This window comes from Misgurnus anguillicaudatus, chromosome 8 (assembly GCF_027580225.2).
Source record: "Misgurnus anguillicaudatus chromosome 8, ASM2758022v2, whole genome shotgun sequence".
Taxonomy (NCBI): Eukaryota; Metazoa; Chordata; class Actinopteri; order Cypriniformes; family Cobitidae; genus Misgurnus; species Misgurnus anguillicaudatus.
Window position 1 is genome coordinate 15,730,673 of NC_073344.2, and position 21,194 is coordinate 15,751,866.

The 21,194-nt window shown below is 37.3% G+C and overlaps 1 protein-coding gene across 1 annotated transcript in view; it reads left to right on the forward strand.

Moving 5' to 3' along the window:
• Window positions 1–20,227: 20,227 nt before the first annotated feature.
• Window positions 20,228–21,194, forward strand: part of camkva (CaM kinase-like vesicle-associated a) — a 43,484-nt gene continuing 42,517 nt past the window's right edge. The window contains exon 1 of the mRNA XM_055214038.2: window positions 20,228–20,407. The gene's annotated coding sequence lies outside the window, so the exon portion shown is untranslated. The remainder of the gene's footprint in view (window positions 20,408–21,194) is intronic.

Sequence of the window (21,194 nt, forward strand, 5' to 3'; positions counted from 1 at the left end):
TGTACATTAAACTATCCCGGTAATAAACTAACACTAAGGAACATACAAGAGCTTCAACAAGGAAAGTTCAAAGGATAGCCGCTTGCGGCATAGTAAATAAAGTCATGTTAAAAGGGAAGATTCACACAAAAGTCTTTGCGGCTGCTAGCATGTAAGAGTTAAAGGTTTCTATGACTACCTCTGTCAAGAAGAAATAAAAAACTGCTGCTGTCTCATATGCTTATCTCAGGTGTATTGCAAAGAACCCTGCAATATACCCGTTTTAAGCAAAAAATTAAGTGCCTGGGGCAGTAAAACTCTACTGAGAAGAGTGATAGCAGAGAAAGAAAGAAAGAAAAGAAGGAAAGAGTCTGTCAAAGTCACTTTTGTACTGCCATTTAATTCTTTTGAAAGAATTGAAATAAAGTGAAGGGGATTTCAACAAGGCCATTCAGCATAAAAAAACATTTGTCATTTTCAATGCGTTATATTTGCTTGCAATTGAGATTAAAATGTTATTGTCAAATACATGATGTCATAAAATAAAATGCTTTTTGTAATACTGTATGCAGTAGATCTGAAATAACAGCACAATCTCATGGCAATTCATACACTGTAAACTCAGATTAACAAGTCATTTCAACTTAATATGATTTATCTTGACTAGAAATTAGTTGTTATAACTGAAATACACTCACTTAAAGGATTATTAGGAACACCATACTAATACTGTGTTTGACCCCCTTTCGCCTTCAGAACTGCCTTAATTCTACGTGGCATTGATTCAACAAGGTGCTGAAAGCATTCTTTAGCTCATATTGATAGGATAGCATCTTGCAGTTGAGGAGATTTTTGGGATGCACATCCAGCTCCCATTCCACCACATCCCAAAGATGCTCTATTGGGTTGAGATCTGGCCATTTTAGTACAGTGAATTCATTGTCATGTTCAAGAAACCAATTTGAAATGATTCGAGCTTTGTGACATGGTGCATTATCCCCCAGAAGAAGCCATCAGAGGATGGGTACATGGTGGTCATAAAGGGATGGACATGGTCAGAAACAATGCTCAGGTAGGCCGTGGCATTTAAATGATGCCCAATTGGCACTAAGAAGCCTTAAGTGTGCCAAGGAAACATCCCCCACACCATTACACCACCACCACCAGCCTGCACAGTGGTAACAAGGCATGATGGATCCATGTTCTCATTCTGTGTACACCAAATTCTGACTCTCCCATCTGAATGTCTCATCAGAAATCGAGACTCATCAAACCTTCTTCAACTGTCCAATTTTGGTGACCTCTTGCAAATTGTAGCCTCTTTTTCCTGTTTGTAGTGGAAATGAGTGGTACCCGGTGGGGTCTTCTGCTGTTGTAGTCCATCCGCCTCAAGGTTGTGCGTGTTGTGGCTTCACAAATGCTTTGCTGCATACCTCTGTTGTAACGAGTGGTTATTTCAGTCAAAGTTGCTCTTCTATCAGCTTTAATCAGTCGGCCCATTCTCCTCTGACCTCTAGCATCAACAAGGCATTTTTGCCCACAGGACTGTTGCATACTGGATGTTTTTCCCTTTTCACAACATTCTTTGTAAATCCTAGAAATGGTTGTGCGTGAAAATCCCAGTAAGTGAGCAGATTGTGAAATACTCAGACCAGCCCGTCCGGCACCAACAACCATACCACGCTCAAAATTGCTTAAATCACCTTTCTTTCCCATTCCGACATTCAGTTTGGAGTTCAGGAGATTGTCTTGACCAGGACCACACCCTTAACTGCATTGAAGTAACTGCCATGTGATTGGTTAATTAAATAAAAGCATTAATGAGAAATTGAACAGGTGTTCCTAATAATCCTTTAGGTGAGTGTATGTCAACTTTATTTTATTAGTTGTAGCAACTAATCTCTTGTTATGATAAATAATATAAAGTTGAAATGACTTGAAAATAGACATTTTTATACAATCCACTTTGTACGAATTAGCCAACTGGTAAAAAGGATATGAATTCCCATGAGATCATTTTGAAAAAATGACGAATAATTAATTATTTGATCAAACAGATCCAGTTTCACATTCAGCGAGAATTAAGTTGTACTGTTTTTGAAACATATAGTTATATCACAGTCCTGTGCAGACAGTGAGTCAGAGCGATGCAGAGGAAAGAAACTGAGAAATGAGCAATGAGACTTTTAGATACATAGGGACTGTTGTATAACCAATTTGTCAGACAAATTCAGTATTTGTATGAATTTTTATATCTTCTGATCATTGGTCTACATGGCGTCCACAAGTACCCTCGCAGCACATATAGGTTAAAAGCATGCATTGACTGCAGTGCAACTGTTTGTTATATATTATAGATGAGTTGGCACATACAAGATCCTGCTTAGATGAAGAAGACTCACTGAAGACTACATAGCACATCATGATGCAAAAGACATAGTTTGATGCATATTTCATAGCCAAGCATATTCACTACGCTGCACAAGTTATATAGATTTGCTTTTATTACCAGGCAGTGGGCAATTCAAACCAAGACATTTATTCGTGAACCTGTCTGTGAAATCCTGTCTCATCATCATTGATTTTTCTTTGTCTTTAATCTTTGGCATGGCCTTACCCAGTCAATAATATCTGTATTTCGATGGTTAGAGATTTAGGCTTGTAACCCAAAGTTCACAGCTTCGATTTTTACCACTGGCAGGTAGTGACTGAAGTGCCCATGAGCAAGGCACCCTTTGCAGTGGTAGCTGCCCATTGCTTTGTGTGTGTGTGTGTGTGTGTGTGTGTGTGTGTGTGTGTGCATGCGTGTGTGTGAGACAGAGAGAGTGAAAAAGCAAAAGATGATTTAAGATCTTTTCAGTCGTCAAGAAATGATGGAGGCATAGGTCAAATGTAACCCTAAAATTACAATTATGCATAAATATTTTTGTGCTCCCGTCTTACAAAAGGTCAATCAGCCTTCAAAAATTTCATTGAAGGAATGTCATTACTCTAAATAGCATTCTGCATACCTTAATAAAGAGCCAAGAATGTGGTGTATACACGGTTTCATCGGACGCACGTGATCCAAACCTTACTTCCGGTTTCGTTTTTTTAATGGTCTGACTAGTTGCTAAACTGATCTCTTGAACAAATGCCTCGTCGAAAATAACAAATGTTTTGGTTTCCTAGGTAATCTATGTGTTGGTTTTTTTGCTCGTTATATACTACGTTTAAAGAACTTTGTTGTTATTTATTCTTAGCGAAGTTTACCGGAAGTTACATGCGGACGGAACAGCCGCTTGTTGTTACTGCTGAAACGGACTATACTAAAAGTCCTACCTGACTATGTTTTAAAGTGATTATAGCTCTCATTTTGGGAATTTTTTTTTTTTAAAAGGCAACGTGATTGTTTATTCTTATCTGTTGTGTAAAGTCCTAAACAATTTGCCCATTTTATATCTAACATTATAAATACGGATGCATAACGATTAATCGCAATTAATCTATAGCAGAATAAAAGTTTTTGTTTACATCATATATGTGTGTGAACTGTGTATAATAACTTTGTATAGATAAATGCACAAACATGTATGTATATGAGAAATGTTGAAATGTGTATATACTTTTGTATATTTATGTATAATTTATATTATATATAAATATAAATACTTAATATATAAATATATTTTTTTCTTAAAATTATACATGCATGTGTGCATATTTACATAATTATTATACACAGTTCAGACTGTAAACAAAAACTTTTATTCTGCTATAGATTCATCGCGATTTATCGTTATGCATCCCTAATTATAAATTCAATGCAAAGATCTTAAATCTGTAAGCTAAACAAAGGCTGTTTTATTATTAAAAAAGAATATAGTCCAGACTTATTGGAAAAACAAAGAGCAAGACTCGACAGGTTTTTAATTAAACAATTTGTATTTTCCAGCATTGGAGATAGGTGGCTAAGCACATGTTTCAGAGGTAGCACCTTAAGCAAAATTAAAAAGACCTTACGTAGAAACAAAAACCTTATTTTTAATATTGACCAATATGCAATAAGGATTAGGTCAATGCCATTTGCTCATTTAATAGAATATGTTGTATTATTTGTTCTAATTTACATCAACACATTTGGTAAATATTTTTATAAAAATTGACTCAGTGCATTCAAACTATACATTTTCATTTAAAGGAATAGTCTACTAATTTTCAATATTAAAATATGTTATTACCTTAACTAAGAATTGTTGATACATATAAAAAATAAAACGTAGCGCTTTTCTAAGCGGATTTAAAAGAGGAACTATATTTTATGGCGTAATAGCACTTTTGGGAGTACTTCGACTCGCCTGAAAAGTCCGCTCCCCTTCTCACTCTCATAATAGGAGAGGGAGGGTGTTACTGCGCCGAGTGGAAGTACTCCCAAAAGTGCTATTACGCCATAAAATATAGTTCCTCTTTTAAGTCCGCTTAGAAAAGCGCTACGTTTTATTTTGTACCACCAAACTTGCTCGTATAACTACTCATCTTAAATAGGAAAAACGTTGATGTGTTTGGTCACTTCTAACTTTATGTCTGATTGGTACCATTGAATGAATGGGACTAAGCTAAATGCTATCGAAGCGTCGCAGCGCGCTCCAGCGCTTACGTGCACGCACACGGATGATGGAGGGATGTGTCGACAATTCTTGGTTGGGGTAATGGCATGGTTTGGTATTGAAAATGAGTAGACTATTCCTTTAAGTATGTGTTTATTGGGTTTGAACCTTTGACTTTTGCTTTACTAAAATAATGCTCTACCAATTGAGCTACATTGATTATTTCTTATGCATGTATATGCATATGTACAAAATATGTGACCATGGACCACAAAACCTTAAGTTGCACAGGTATATTTGTAGCAATAGTCAACAATACATTTTAAGGGTCAAAATGATCTATTTTTCTTTTATGCCAAAAATCATTATGTAAAGACCATGTTCAATGAAGATAATTTTGTCAATTGCCTTCCTTTAAATATATATATAAAAATTTATTTATAATTAGTAATTTGTTTTGCTAAAGACTTTAAATGCGATTGTAAACTCTCAGATTCCAGGATTTCAAATTGTTGTATCTCAGCCAAATACTTTCCCTATTTAAAGGGACTGTAAGTAGGATTTTAAGTGTTTTATTAATCAAAATCAATGTCTTTATTTATGAATATGTCCTTGTTGGTGTTAAATGACCTCTGCCAGGGATCTAACTTTTCTTTGTAAGCTTAGAATTTCTCCTCTTTACTTACATTGAACGGGTAAGTCTAAAGAGGCATCCATATCGTTCCGCCGTATTGATAAACTATAATAGCAGAGAGGGACAAAAAGCACTAGCCTACCAACGCGTTTCCAAAATGCGTTTTCATTCAGAACACGTGAACCAGCTGCAACGGACATGGAGATCAGTGATTACATAACGCCTACCGTAGTTGCAACACGCATTTGGAAAGGCGAGGCACTAGAGAGCACGATTCGTTTGAATGCAAAATACAATTTCACCACTAGATGGGGGTAAATCCTACTTATTGTCCCTTTAATGAAGACAAGTTGGTAAACCTAAAATTTAAATGATGATTTTTTTATGTTATCAGTTTTTAGGGTAACAGGAGGGTTAAAGGTATAGATCACCCAAAAAGGAAAACTCTGTCATCATTTACTCACCCACATGTTGTCACAAACCTGTATGAATTTCTATGTTCTGAGGAAGATATTATGAGAACTGTTCATGGACCCCATTTACTTCCATAGTATTCCTTTTTCCCACTATGGAAGTGAATGGGGTCCAAAAAAGGTTTGGTAAAAAAGTTACTTGCCCGGAGAAAAAAATGACATTTCAGTATGTCAATTTAGTTATACCTGATTGGCAGGCCCGGATTAAGAGGACTTTGGGCCCTGGGGCTATAGCAACACCAATGGCCCCCTTTCATCTGATTGCCAAGCCAGTCTTCTACCGCAATACATATTTTTTAGTTATTAATCAATGAATTTAATTAATGTTTTCTTTATCATTAGGTATTATTATTATTTTTGCACACTAAATATTCCAGGCTATTTAATACAGTAACCCTCTGCACAGATTTTGGGAACATTTTATTGGTATAAAATGTGTACCCCATGTACATTTACTCCAGATATGAACTCAAAAACATAAAGGTTGCCAAAATCAGCAAAAACATTACTCATACTTCAGTCAAACACTCTAAAAACAAACGGTGCTATATAGCACCAAAAGTGGTTCTTTGTTCGTAATCATAGAAGAACCGTTTTTAGTGCCATATAGCACCGGTGAAGCACCTGTGTAGAACCATATAGTGCTATGTAGAACCAAATGTGGTGCTATAGTGGTGCTATATGGCACCTATATGGTTCTACACAGGTGCTTCACCGGTGCTATATGGCACTAAAAACGGTTCTTCTATGGTTACGATTCAAATCAACAGTTTTGGTGCTATATAGCACCGTTTGTTTTTTTAGAGTACTTAAAGGAATAGTCCATTTTCTTAAAAGAAAAATCCAGATAATTTAATGTCTTTCTTTGTTCAGTCGAGAAGAAATTATGTTTTTTAAGGGAAATATTGCAGGATTTTTCTCATTTTAATAAACTTTAATAGGGCCCAACACTTAATACTTAACTCAACACTTAACAGTGTTTTTCAACGAAGTTTCAAAGGACTATAAACGATCCCAAACGAGGCATAAGGGTCTTATCTAGCGAAACGATTGTCATTTTTGACAAGAAAAATAAAAAATATGCACTTTTAAACCACAACTTTTCGTCTAGGTTCGGTCCAGCGCGACCTCACGTAAATGCATAGTGACGTAGGGAGGTCACGTGTTACATATATGAAACACACATTTGCGGACCATTTTAAACAATAAACTGACACAAAGACATTAATTAGTATAATTTGACATACAACTTTCCAGTGTTGAGTTAAGTATTAAGTGTTGGGCTCTATTAAAGTCCATTAAAATGAGAAAAATCCTGCAATGTTTTCCTCAAAAAACATAATTTCTTCTCGACTGAACAGAGAAAGATATCAACATTTTGGATGACATGGTGGTGAGTAAAAAAATCTGGATTTTTCTTCCAAGAAAATGGACTATTCCTTTAACCATGAATAATTTAGTGATGTTCAATAACATCACCCTAATTTACACTGCATTTTACAATTACATAATGCTATAATTGTTATTTTAGAAGAGTTTATTGAGTTTATTAAGAGCTGATATACGAGGTGATTTTGGGTACATTACCTGTGTGTCTCATGCAGTGCAGAGCTTTACTGATGCTCTTCTCATCTTGTTGTGTTTATGAACGCTTTTAATTTTAAATGCAAGTGATAGTTGGATTTTAGATCGTGTATAGCGCAGACAATTTAGCGCAAATTCAAAAATATGAAAGAAGACACTGTTACACAGAACAACAGAACGCGCGCGCCCTAACCCGGAAGCTTTGTTTATGCTTGCGCTTTGGTCCGCAACGCAAGCCTCCGCGGATCGCGCGCGCGTCTCACCAAACGGACGCACCGCACCATAGGGAGGAAGAGAGCTCGTACACAGAGAGCCGATGTGTGTGTGGGAAAACACTGCTATAAACTCAGCCGTCTTCTCTGTTAGTAACATCTGTTGACGTTTACGTGAAAATACAAGTACATGAAGGATCGCACATGGAAAACACCGCCAACTTTTAATTCTTTCACTCACATGTGAAAGCACTGTCGAGGTGCCGCACACAGCAGAGAGCGTGCGCGCACGAGAGAGGCGCCGCTGAGCCCTAACAACAGTGAATGAAGCCGTTTTAAATATTAAAATAAAAATGTAAATAGTAATCATGAAAAATCTATTCGTGGCGGCCAGTGTTGATTCTGTGGGGGCGCGCCACAAATAATGTATGGGAAATACTAAAATTATCATCCAAATAGTGCTTTACTCATTAACTTCAGCTGCTTTGACGTATAAAACACGCGGATCGGGGAAGACGCAGGGGGTTAAGCTTGTTTTTCCTTTTTTTGTGAACCACTATCACTTTTTTTCATCATTTTTGAACTCCAGCGGAGATGGGTCTGTCTGCGGACTGCAAGAGAGGGGCGTAACTATTGCTCCAGCGAGCGTTGTATAGACCTACAATGTTCTACATGAAAGCATAACGAAAAGAGGCGTTTCCCAACGTCGTGGCGCAAATTGTAGAGTTAATTTGATTGGGCGGTGAATTATATCATTCAAGTCACATTTTCCAATAACGTCTTGTTATTTTATTATACACAAATCAACCACCTATGACTTGACAATCTCATTTCCTCCAGCCAATCACGGGCCCCCTATTCCCGCGGGCCCTGGGGCTTCAGCCTCACCTAGCCCTTATGTTAATCCGGCCTTGCTGATTGGTATATCAAACAAAGGCTATATCACAAATAAGTTTAGGTATTATTATTATTTATTTTATTTGTTTTATGTATTGGCATCTTTAAGTTACTTTTCTCACTTGCCCATCCAAAACATTCACATGTCTCGGACAAGCGAACAACCGTTAATGTCAAGCCCTGCAAAATGTCCAGAGAATTAATGGTTAATTTCATTACTTATACTCCTCGTCTGTGCTTCCAAAGTGCGCACATACACACATACAAAACACTCATCATCCAAGGACCTTGATTTGGTTTCTGAGCTTATCGCCATGGCAACATAGCTTTGACGCTGAATATGTTAGATGGCCAACACAGAATTCTCGTTGCTGTGTCAATTCTTTTCAAATTAATGCAGAAAACATATTTAATGCGTTATGAGTTTGTGCTAAAGAGCAGTGGTTAACTCTCTCCCCCGATATCACAATAGGAGCTAACCATCAACAACAGTGAGTACTGACAAATCACCAAAGCTAGTTATGCTACCTTATGGAGACACCGAAGCATGTGATATTGTAAGTAAAATAAAATATCAGAGTGCTCTTCAGTTGTCCTGGGTGGAGATGCTGAATTTCAGAGAGTGGTGTGAGTCTAGTGAAGTGTTAAGGTGGTGCTGTGGGAAATAACATTATTAAACATTCACAGTAGTCTGCAGAAAGGCCAGCTACATTTCACAGAATGGACAAAAAACTTGAAAGTGAAAATTCGATGAGAGCTATACGCACGTGCACGCAACATCAGACACAATACACGTTGCTTTACATCTGTCTGCATCTTTCATTTAAAAAGTCCTCCATTTATTGATAAGCCTCTCCACTTTAATGACAAAGGACACAAGTATTGGAGAGCCATGTCTGAGAATATATTTCAAAAATATATCACTTCCCTACTGAAAAATCCAGCTAAAACCAGCATAAGCTGGTAGCTGGTTTTAGCTGTTTTAAGGTGGTTTACGCTGGTCCTCCCAGCCTGACAAAGCTGGTCATGCTGATGGGCCAGCTGGTATTCCAGCATGACCAGCTAAGTCCAGCTAGACCAGCTTAAAATGTGACCAAAACACAGCTAGACCAGCTTGCTACACCAGCAAAACCAGCTTCCTACACCAGCAAAACCAGCTAAAACCAAGCTGGGGACCAGCTGAAACCAGCTCACCAGCTTATGCTGGTCTTAGCTGGATTTTTCAGCCGGGTTTTGATTCGTATGTTATAAGCCCGCACCAAAAAAAAAGTTTGAGCATCATTGTGACTTCACGCGAACTTCTCTGACCACAGCACGAATGTAAACAACCCATCATATACATCAAAATATCTACCCTGGCTTCCAACAGTAACCATTTGGTTTGGTGTCTTCGAAAGATCTCGCTGTGATGGAAAATGTGGCACTCTTCATGGCACTGGACGTAACTGGGGCATCAGTGTTGTGGTAACCATGACAACCTGCGAGTTTGTCATCTACAGTGGCAAAGCTCTGAGGGGACTGAACTCATGATGCTGAGTCTCTACCACACGCCCACCCACACAAACACACACATATGTGCACATGCAACATAGTATGTTTATGGTTGGAGCTGCAGTACAGGATTAACGCAACACTCTTGAAAATTTAAGGTTTCTTGAAGGTTCTTTGTCGGGTTGAACCTTCAACATCCACAAACCTTTACTTTATGCTGCACCAAATCTTCTTTGAAGTGGAAAAAGGTTCGGCAGACTATAAAAATAAGAAAGAATTTGTTCTTTTAAGAGTTTAAGATTCAAATGGTCCTTTTAAGAATAAAAACTGGTACTTTATGGCAATTTTTTTTTTTTAAGTGTAAACCAAAGACTTACTTTATGTTCACTGTCAAAAAAAGAAATACTTAAAATGGACCCTGCTGTCACTTGGGCAGTACCCTTTAAAAAGGTCCGTATATGCACCATTAAGGGCCTGTTTACACGAGAACGCTCGAGGGTAAAAATGTAAAAAAAATTATTGGATGTGCCTTCCGTTTACATGGCGACGGCGTTTTTGCGGCTTAAAAACGCCACAAAGTGAAACCACCCTCAAGAGTGGAAATCTTAAAAACGATCTACCGTCGTGTTCTCGTCTAAAGGGTAAAAACGCATAAGTCTGGTCACGGTGGTTTTCGTCGCGTACGCGTTTCCGTCACAGGCATGCGCCAGTTCAGGAAAATAACAACGAACATGTTGGATTACTTCCATACGTCGGACCTTCAAGTTGCCATAGCAGCTCTGATAAATATACAAGAGTCTTTCCAGCAGTTGTACGAAATATTCACAGCTAGTATTACTGATCAGTGAAGGCGCATTAATTACCTCCATCAAATTGTTTATGCGCCAATTCATTGGAGGCAACCCAGACGGCTTTGGACGAGACCTGGGACAACAAAGAAGAAGGTTGTACGCAAGGCGCTTGGACTTGTGCTGCGTCCGAAACCGCCTACTTCCATACTATATAGTATGCGAAAATCAGTAGGCGAGGCGAGTAGTATGTCCGAATACATAGTTTTCCAAAAACAGTATGCGAAAAGTACCCGGATGACCTACTACTTCCGGTTACGCCGGATTTCCACCAACTGCGGAGCGGCTGCAGATCGGCTCCGCTGCGTTACGGCTCCACACTCCGCTGTCCGCCAATACCCACCAGTTCCGTATTTGTTGCAGACCGGCTGCGTGCTGAAGTGAAGAAGACCCATAAGGTCCGCAAATTCACATGATGATTGCGCGATATCTAGTTCTGTCTCCGCCCATTATGACGTTAAATTATGACTTTTTGCTGGACCAGCCCAGATCACAACACGAGATCTCGCGAATTCAGGCATGATCACGTGATAAAGTCATGGCTCCGCCCTGCGGAGCTGTCCGGCATCCGGCCAAAATAGAAGCTCTGTGTATTTGTGCCGGAGGGCTGCGGATGGCCGGAGCTGTGACGGATTCAAAACGCAGTCAGTGGAAATACACACATAGACTTGAATGGAAACCGATTGACTCTGCCGCCGTTCTGCAGCGGATCCACAGCCTTTCTGCAGTCGGTAGAAATTGGGGGTTAGATTTCGAAGCGTACATACGATGGACACTTCACTATCCCATGATCCCCCACGAGCAGTGTTATGCAACGAAGAAGAAAGGTGAAAGCAGCGATGTGGCCGTTTTCGCGCTGGTATGACATGACGTGATGACGACGTATGTCACGTGATGTATCAACATGGTGGATGTAGTATGTCCGAATCGCATTCATACTACCAGGATTCATACTATACAGTACCTAGTATTTTAACAGTCAGTAAGTAAGTACTTCATTCAGTACCTACTGAACAGTATGCGGTTTCGGACACAGCCTTGGTGTTGTTGTGTGTCAGTGCTTTACATTGCCACCTAGCCGCCTGGAGTGCATACTACATCGACTATCACACATTTTTGCGTGACCGTATGCACACAGATTTCCTCCTCAATATGCTCGTATAAACGCGGAATAAAAAGTGATAACGCAACGCCACTTTTGGGGTTTATTTTCAGATTGTTTCTGGGTAAACGTAGCCTTAGTTACCGTTATTGGTACCAATATGTACCTAGGAGGTATTAATATGAACTCTTTAGGTGCAAAGGTTTACTTTTTTAAAGAGTACTGTCTTTAACAGGAAGACTTGAAAAATCTGTACACTAGCTGGCGTTTCTTTAGGGATGCTATGGTGTAGTAGTTAAATAGATGCATTGAAAGGTTGTAGGTTCCAACCCACATTGCAGGTAATTTGTGCCCTTAAAGGGATAGTTCACCCAAAAATAAAAATTCTGTCATCATTTACTCACCCTCATGTTATTACAAACCTGTATACATTTCTTTGTTCTGATGAACATAAAGGAAGATATTTTGAGAAATGTTTGTGGACCCCATTTACTTCCATACACTCTAAAAAATATTGGGTTGTTTTTAACCCCAGACTGGGTACCTATAGGACAGAACACATTTCTGGGTTAAAGTGACTTAAATAATAGGTTGTTTTAACCCAATTGCTGTTAAACATGGTTGATTAACAATAACCCAGCAGTTGGGTTAAAACAACCCACTATTTGGGTAATTTTAACCCAGAAATGTGTTCTGTCGTATAGTTACCCAGCCCTGGGTTAAATATTTTTTAGAGTGTAGTATTCTTTTTTCCTACTATGAAGGTGAATGGGGTCCAGGAACGGTTTCTCAAAATATCTTCCTTTGTGTTCATCAGAACAAAGAAATTTATGCGGGTTTGTAACAACATGAGAGTGAGTAAATTATGCCAGAACTTTCCTTTTTTGGGTGAACTATCCCTTTAAACAACAACTGCAAATTGACTCTAAACCCCATGTTGACTGTCCTTACAATAAGTGTTTGAATGTCGGTGCCAATAGCTCTGTGGTTAGTGAGCCGCCGCGACATATAACCAGTTTGCTTACGGCGACCTGAGTTTGATTCTCGTCTTTGAGTTCCTTTGCCGATCTGGCTCCCCATCTCCACCCAACACTTTTCTGTCTACGCTCTCCACCATGCTGTCTAAATAAAGGGGAAAAAAATAAGTGTTTAAAATAAACATGTCTTTTATTCATGAAACTGTGAGAAGCAGTTTGTTCCCAGCAAGATGAGACTTGTTAGTTGTTACGTTTAACGCTCCCCTCTGCACACAGTCATGATGCATCATGGTAGAAAACCAGACTAGACAATCGTTGTCAAGGTAACCAATCGTTTAAAAAAAACTGAAAATGCAAATAACATTTAAGATCTACGATGTCTAAGCTTGCCGAGACCCTTTTCTAAAAATATTTAGGGTAAAAAATAACTTCCTCTCTGTGACTCCAAACATGCTATTTATAGGTACTTCAAGAAAATTGGATTTGAGTTATATGTACAGCTTTCTAAAATGAGAGATAATATGTAAAAGCGTATTAAAGTACTGTTTTTAATCTAAATTATAATGGGTTTAGAGGATGTTTTGGGGCATACGCATTATTGCATTAATGTGATTGTGAATGGCATAAGGAAATTAAGTGTCACTCATTAATGTTGTTTTTGCCCGGGATGACGTCTGCTTTTTGGCTGTCGCTATGCTAAGTGACAGTCCAGCTAATTAAATTAAACAAATGTCATAATTGAAAGAGAGTGAAAGAGAGAGAGGGAGAGGCAAAGGTTCTGGCCAAGAATGAAAGTACAAACATTTTAAAGTCATTAGAGGTTAAGGTAAACATCTATATGACTAATACATATAAGGTTATGGAATTTGAACCCCTAAACCTATGCATTAAAGCAACACACATTAGTCATGACAGGTATGTCAAAGTGTGTGGCATGTTATTCTGAGAGCTGTTTTTATTAAGTTTATAAAAAATACCTTAAAGAGCACCTATTATGCAAAGTCCACTTTTACAAGGTGTTTAGACATAAATGTTTTTTGCAGTGTGTGAACACTACCACCCTACAAATGGCAGACGGTGACTTCTTTTTCGAGGGCGCTCGATGCAAAGTTCATCACAACATTTATGTAGCACGTCATGTTTGTGGTTCGTAATTTCAAAATATGTGTTCTGTGCCTCGAGTGATCATATGTGCATTACGTGTCTTAAAAAATAAGTGCCTGCTGCAGACGCGTCTAAAGGGTTTATGATAAAAGAGACGCTCGCGTTTGCCAGATACTCACATAATCTCATGCGTAATCAGAGTTTACAGTTAAGTGAGTGTCTTGCGTGAATTTTGTGAATGTGAGCGTTTCTTTTATCATAAACGGTGTGCAGCAGGCATTTATTTTGACAAAAAAAGTGATGCACATGGTTCACATGACGCAACAAACACATATTTTGAAAACACGAGCAACACACATGACACTCCGAACACATATTTTGAATTTGCGCCCCTCAGATAAGCACTCGTGAAAAATCCACCCACTCCTTTTTTAATCCCCATTGAACCAAAGCTCAAGCTGTTTTGGTTCTCTGGTTAATGTGACATCACACTGATAAAACCCTGTCCAACACCACTGACTGACAGTCCTGCATTACCATAGTTTCTACCCTCAGCAAGTTGTAAGCTGTCCGCCATATCTCAATAGTGAGTACAGATTGTATTCACAGGAATCAGATCTATTTCATCTAAAAGCACTCACTGTCTCTTTCGGTAAGGGAATGAGGAGCATTAGAATTTAAAGGTACAGACACGAAAACAGCTAATTTTTGCTCCCACCCAAATAGGGGCATTTTGGACATGCTATAAAAATGATCTGTGTGGTATTTTGATCTGAAACTTCACAGACTCATTCTGGGCACACCTAAAACTTATATTACATCTTGAAAAAAAGGGCATAGGTTCCCTTTAATTCTTGAAGGAGACACCTAAGTCAAATTTGATTTGGGATTTTTTTTTTTTTTTTTGGGCTAATTCAACATGAACAAGTTTAATAAGCAGTGTTGAGGAAAGTTACTTTTAAAAGTAATAGATTAAAAAGTAACTAATTGCGTTACTTAGTTACTTTTCATGGAAAGTCATGCTTACGTTACCTTTAAGTCACTTTTGTGTTACTTTTTCTTATTTGGCTAAGCTTGATCTCTTTGCAGGTGTTTTTTTATGATTGAAAAGTTTTGCATTCAGAAATTGCACATTTCCATCGCAAAAATGTCAAACTCTGGCCTGCCATCTCAGTTTCCGACTCAAACTATTCCTGCTCGGGCGCGCACGCATAGTGTGCGTAATTCTACATGACTATATTTAGTTTAATTCAGTACATTATATATATTTATAAATCGAATTAATTAAACTGAAAAGGAACTTGCACTACTTTTTTCAAAAAGTAACTCAAATATTAATGTGTACATTTATAAAGTACTGTGTTACTTTACTCGCTACTTCAAAAGAGTAATATTATTACGTAATAAGCACGTTACTTGTAATGCGTTACCCCCGACCCTGTGCCTAAGTGCCATACAATAGTAACAAAACACAATATCATACACTCTGAGAAAAATGGTACAAAAGCTGTCACTGGGACAGTACCTTTTAAACAGGTCCTAATATGTACCATTAGGGTACAGATATGAAGAGCTACCAATATGTACTTTTACAGTAGGCCTACAAATATGCACCCTTTAAATACAAAGGTGTACTTTTTAAAGAGTACCACCCAGTGACCATTTTTTGTACCCTTTTTTCTGAGAGCGTAGCATTATGGAGCTGATGTTTATTTTACCTAACCAATTGTAGATGATGATCTTTATGTATTAAACGTGACTAGAATTTAGCAATTATTCCTGTCTCTCTGTCTCCCTTATTCGTACACACATACACACACAACACACGACCGTCTGTGAGGATGACGTCACTTGTGAAACTTTGGTGTGCCACATCGGAGTCCACCCACGTTGTTCGTATATGGCACAGGTGGCCAGCACCCAACAGATTTCACCAACCAGCTGAGTCACAAACACTTTCTCGCTGGTTCTGTGTATCTAGCATAATAAATTATACCCAGGGGTGAAGAAATATAAATATTTAGCTAGTTAATTATTAAATGAAAGTATACACTTGTCCCAGACCTCTCTTAAACTCTTTATTGAAGCATTTTGCTTACAGTCCTAAATTCTTTTTAAAATCTGCAGCCCTACTCATTTTTTTACAGCAAGTGCTAAAAATTCTGGTTTACATTGGTAAGACTTTAAAATGAGTTTGTATTTGTTAACATTAGTAAATGCACTAGCTAACGTTAACTAACAATAAGCAATAACATTACCTGTTTCTTTATCATTTATTATAGTTGGGTGATTCTCACGAAACCATTGAAACAGCACGGCACTAATGATTTTAGCTTTAAAATGTGTAATACAGTAACATTAAAAAGCATCAGAATTAACACAATACTGTGTTCTACCTTGCACAATGTGTGATTTCAACATAAGAATTTATAATTGTAAATTTTATCTCATTTTCTGCTGAAATTCTCATTACCGCAATGTGTCCGGCTGTGTTTGAACATGTGTTATGTTGTAATTTAATCAAATTAACACAAAAATATTAAGAAAAAAATAAATGGATGTTTTGTTAGACTACTTTAGATGACAGAAAAAATATTTACTAAATATTCATGTATAATAATAATGAAGAAAAATTAGGAAAATGATGTGTCCATGCCTGATGTTCTCATCCTCCGCAACACTTTTTGAGAACAGTTTAAGCACACATACAGAATTTTAATAAAGTTTGATTTTAAGTGACCAAGAACATGGACCAGTTACTTCAAGATGGCTACCAGGTAAGATAATTTTTTTTACAGTTAATTTGAAATATTGTCTTGTCAGAATGCTTACACGACATTTTGATTATCATTACCGCAACATATGCTTATTAAATGCTAATTTAATTAATAGAAGCATAATACTTTGATTTTAAATGCATGTGCAGAATCTCCAAATTATGTTCTTTCAGGTTTGTCATGTCATTTTGAAAATATGTCAGTGTTGATGTTTTCTAACTGTTGCGGTAATGAGATTTTTTAGGACAAATTTTTTAAATTATGTTACAAAAAGTGTTAAATGATAAGTAAAATTTTTAAATTAATGTTCCCATTTACTCCAGACTTTGTTTTTCAATGTCTGGTGGGAAAAAAAGTAAATTTAAGCAATTTTTACATTTTCATGCTTGACATTTTTAAAACCAAGTTTTCGTGAGAATCACCCAGTTGCTGCCAATACAATTGCTTATGTTAGTTCATTTTGCAGTATTCAATTTGTTTTTATACTATAGACTTACCTAATGTCATTTAAACAAATAATTTAGAAAGAAATATCATTTAGTTTCCTGTGATAGCTGATAGCATGGTGCTATAACAAGTTAAGGGTTCAATTCCCAGAAAATGCACCTCTCTTGTTTTGAATTAAAGCACCTGTCAAATGAATACATCCTTCAATTCTTTATTGTATAATACATCTTTTATATACTTTGATGTTTAAAAGAACAGCAATTATATAGTGTAAGACTGTAAGTGACACTTTTTATCAATATGATCTTTTCTCTAACATTTTCTCTTAGATGGAAATGTCAGCTTTAGACAAGAATTTGTAGGATAACTCAATTAGACGTGACAAAATGACACAACACTCCAAAATAACCGTCATTTAGGGCCATTTATGCAGACCTTTGTCCTTGTCTGTATTTTCTCTTTATAATGAGGATACACGAAGTAATAACACCATTGAGGATAATTTTAAGAAAACATAATGCTCCTTTGAACACAGGCTGTGGCACCCAAAAGGGCAGATTTGATGGCGAGGTTGCTTGTGTGCTACAGAATACAATTTTGATATCAAAAGTGCTTTGTGAATATAATCATCAGGCCCATAGAAAAGACATTGTATAAAAAAGGAATAAAAATGAATAGCAATTACACATGACTACATGGAAATTAATAAAAAGAAAATAAAGGAGCTTTATAACATAAAATGGGTTGATTTCATCCACAAAGCTTATAAAAATACTTTATCTATCTATATTGAAATTGTTGAAACCTATTTTATTTAATGCCAATGACTCAGCTAAGTGGAAATTTCATTTACTACCTTCAGTAATTGTTCACATTGCTTACATTCATACTGCATTGTTTGGGAAACATGTTGGCTCTCACAAATGCGGGACTTGAGTGTTAATAGACTGACAGGTTTGTTTGCTGCATTCCTGATTGTTTCCTAATGAAAAACAACACAAAAAAGAAAGCAATTAACGGGAAGTCAAATGACAATAATGCAGTAATACTAGCTCACTCACTGACCAGCCCATGTTTGATAACCAAAACGAATAACAAACAGCTTTAAAAGTCAAAATGTGAAAGGAACTGCAGTACTAATCCAAAAGAGATTGAATAGAACCAGATGTCACACACACCACAATTACACCCATGCAGTAATGTTAGTAAGCTTCATTATAGATGCCTTTATAGAAACAGACCCTGCAGCTGTAATTAAAGGAGACTTTGTCAAAAAAGAGGAGTATTTTGCAGCTGCTCCTTTGTGCATTTAGTTAACGGGTCCCAAACCCTGCTGTATTGTTTATTTGTTTAAAAATAAAACATTTCAGTAGATATCATGATAATATCATTAGTCATTTTGGCCACAATAATCACATAGTTAAAGTTTGATATCATGACAGCCCTATTTCAAGTATACACTTTTTAAGTCTTAAGTAGCCTAACTTAACATATAACTAAATGCCAATGAAAATGATGGCACCGCAGGGGTTTTCAAACTTTATTATGGCAAGGATCCACAAATTTAATCAAACTTTTACATTTAGGGGTAGTTTCCTGGACAGGAATTAGCTTAAAGAGACACTCCACTTTTTTAAAAAAATATTGTCATTTTCAAGCTCCCCTAGAGTTAAACATTTGATTCATACCGTTTTGGAATCCATTCAGCTGATCTCCGTGTCTGGTGGTCCCACTTTTAGCATAGCTTAGCATAATCCATTAAATCTGATTGGACCATTAGCATCACGCTCAAAAATTACCAGAATTTCGAGAGGCAGATATATACTCTCATTCTGCTGTAATTAAGGACTTTGCTGCCGTAACAGGGCTGTAGGAGGCGCAATGAAGAGTCTGAAGTTTTAAATAGGAAACATATCGAAACTTTTTGGTTATTTATGAGCGCGATGCTAAATGGTCTAATTAGATTCAATGGATTGTGCTAAGCTATGCTAAACGTGGTAGCGTCAGACCCGGAGATCGGCTGAATGGATTCCAAAAATCAAATGTTTAACTCTAGAGGAGAAAAAAGTGGAGTGTCCCTTTAAGCCAGGAGTTAAATTAGGATATTTAAGTCATTTTAAAGAGCAACTATGGTCCGATTCATGATGTGCATGTTAACGATATGCTAAAGGTACAAACCCCAAAGTAAACGATGACGCAAGTTATCGTTTCCAACGTAAATCTCTTTTTTTGAATTAAAACAAACACACGATTGTAGGCAACAGTTTGCTTCCAGGGTCTGTTGACGTGGACAAGACTGACATTATCATTATTCCTCCCGCTTGGACTAACTACTGTCAGCATTGCATTATGACTGAATCTTTCAAACATGGTAAAGAGCGTCACATTTCCGGCTGACGTTATAGGTATTCAGGCCAATTACAATGTTCAGATTAGCTGGCCAATTAGGGATACAGCGCTTTTCAGCTCGATGACCTCTTGTACAAAATCAAAGCATTTGAGGAAACCAGGATATCTGAAGCTACAAAAATGTACAGTATGTGAAAAATAATGGGTTTTTTTTTCACACGAACCATGCACGCAAACACATTATTATACCAAAAATAACGTTTAGCAATAAAATAGGTGCACTTTAAAAGCAAAATTTATAAATAAACACTACTGTTGTGCAACTTGAGACACAACACACTGTTTTTGATCAAGACAACACTAACATTAAAGCTTCGTCTTTTTCTCTTAAATTTTCTGGGGACCCTGTAAGTCTCCAGAACGCGGATTAAAAAAAACTACCTTTAAAAATAGTAATCAGGAAGGTGGAAAGAAGATACTGTTTTTAGTCACCACACTTTAAGACCTGTATTTACTCTTTTAAAAAAGCTAAAAGGGTTTATTGCAGCTATGCCTCTTTTGCTCCCTAAAAACCTTTTAGTAAATTTTACTTAAAGAAACTATTTCTTTCTTATCTTTTAATCTTTAAAAAACAAAACAAATGCTCTTTATTGAACCGAATAAGACACAAGCGCAGTTTCTGCTGCTGCACTAGAGCACATCTACCTGAGAGAGAGATAAAGAGAGAGAGAGAGAGAGAGAGAGAGAGAGAGAGAGAGAGAGAGAGAGAGAGAGAGAGAGAGATCCTCGTGCGCTCTGAGTGCTTGTTTCTGGGTTGGGTAGAGAAGCGCGAAAAAGCGGAATACTGCCCGAGATTATCCACGAGCTCAAACATCAGGAGACCCTCAAGAGAGGCTTCAGTAGTCGAAAACACACCGTTTATAAAGGTTTTTCTCGGAAATTATCCGGTAAGTCTCCGTGGTTACGTTAGTTCATGGCAACTGCACCTTAGATTTGTATGTTGTATTTCAAAGACGCGGCGAGTTTTGTCTGACAGAAATGCACCTGTGGCTTGGCGCATAACAAAAACTGGCGGGCAACTTTGAGTGATTTCGCGCCAAAATTATTGATGCTAGTATTGAAATATAGCCTATATTTGCAAGTTTCTTCAACTTCCGCCAGGAGAATAATTCAGTCAGTTGGACGTAGCAACTACGCAGCAACTACGTATACGTATGTGTTCTTTCTTTCTTCATTCTTTCTTTTTTTGCGTTTTGTGTTTTGTAAGGAAGCATTTTGTAAGGAAGCATTGCAATTCATTCATTTATCTCATCAGCTTTAAATGCAATACAGTTAAATAATTTATTGAATGTTAAATGAATGTTAATTAGTGCTGTTTGTTTTAGCTCTTCTGTTTGCTTGATGATTAAAATGCAGTCTTTAATTCTGTTTGTATTTTAATTGGCAAAATTTGGACATCTGTCATTTGTTTTAAACAAGTAAAGCTTATTTCCCTGGGCAGACATACAGTATATAAACACTTTCTTTTTGTCGGTTACATAACGTTCCACCTGTATCCCAATGCTGGCACATTATGGCATTTACTTAATTCTACTCATTAACATGCCGGTATGACTCATTAGTTGGTCTAATTGACATACGTGCTTTTCAACAGAGGAGACTACAGAGGCTGAACTTTTTCAAGCTAAATGAAAGAAAAACACTGCTTTTATATCTTAGTAAATTGTGCCCCTT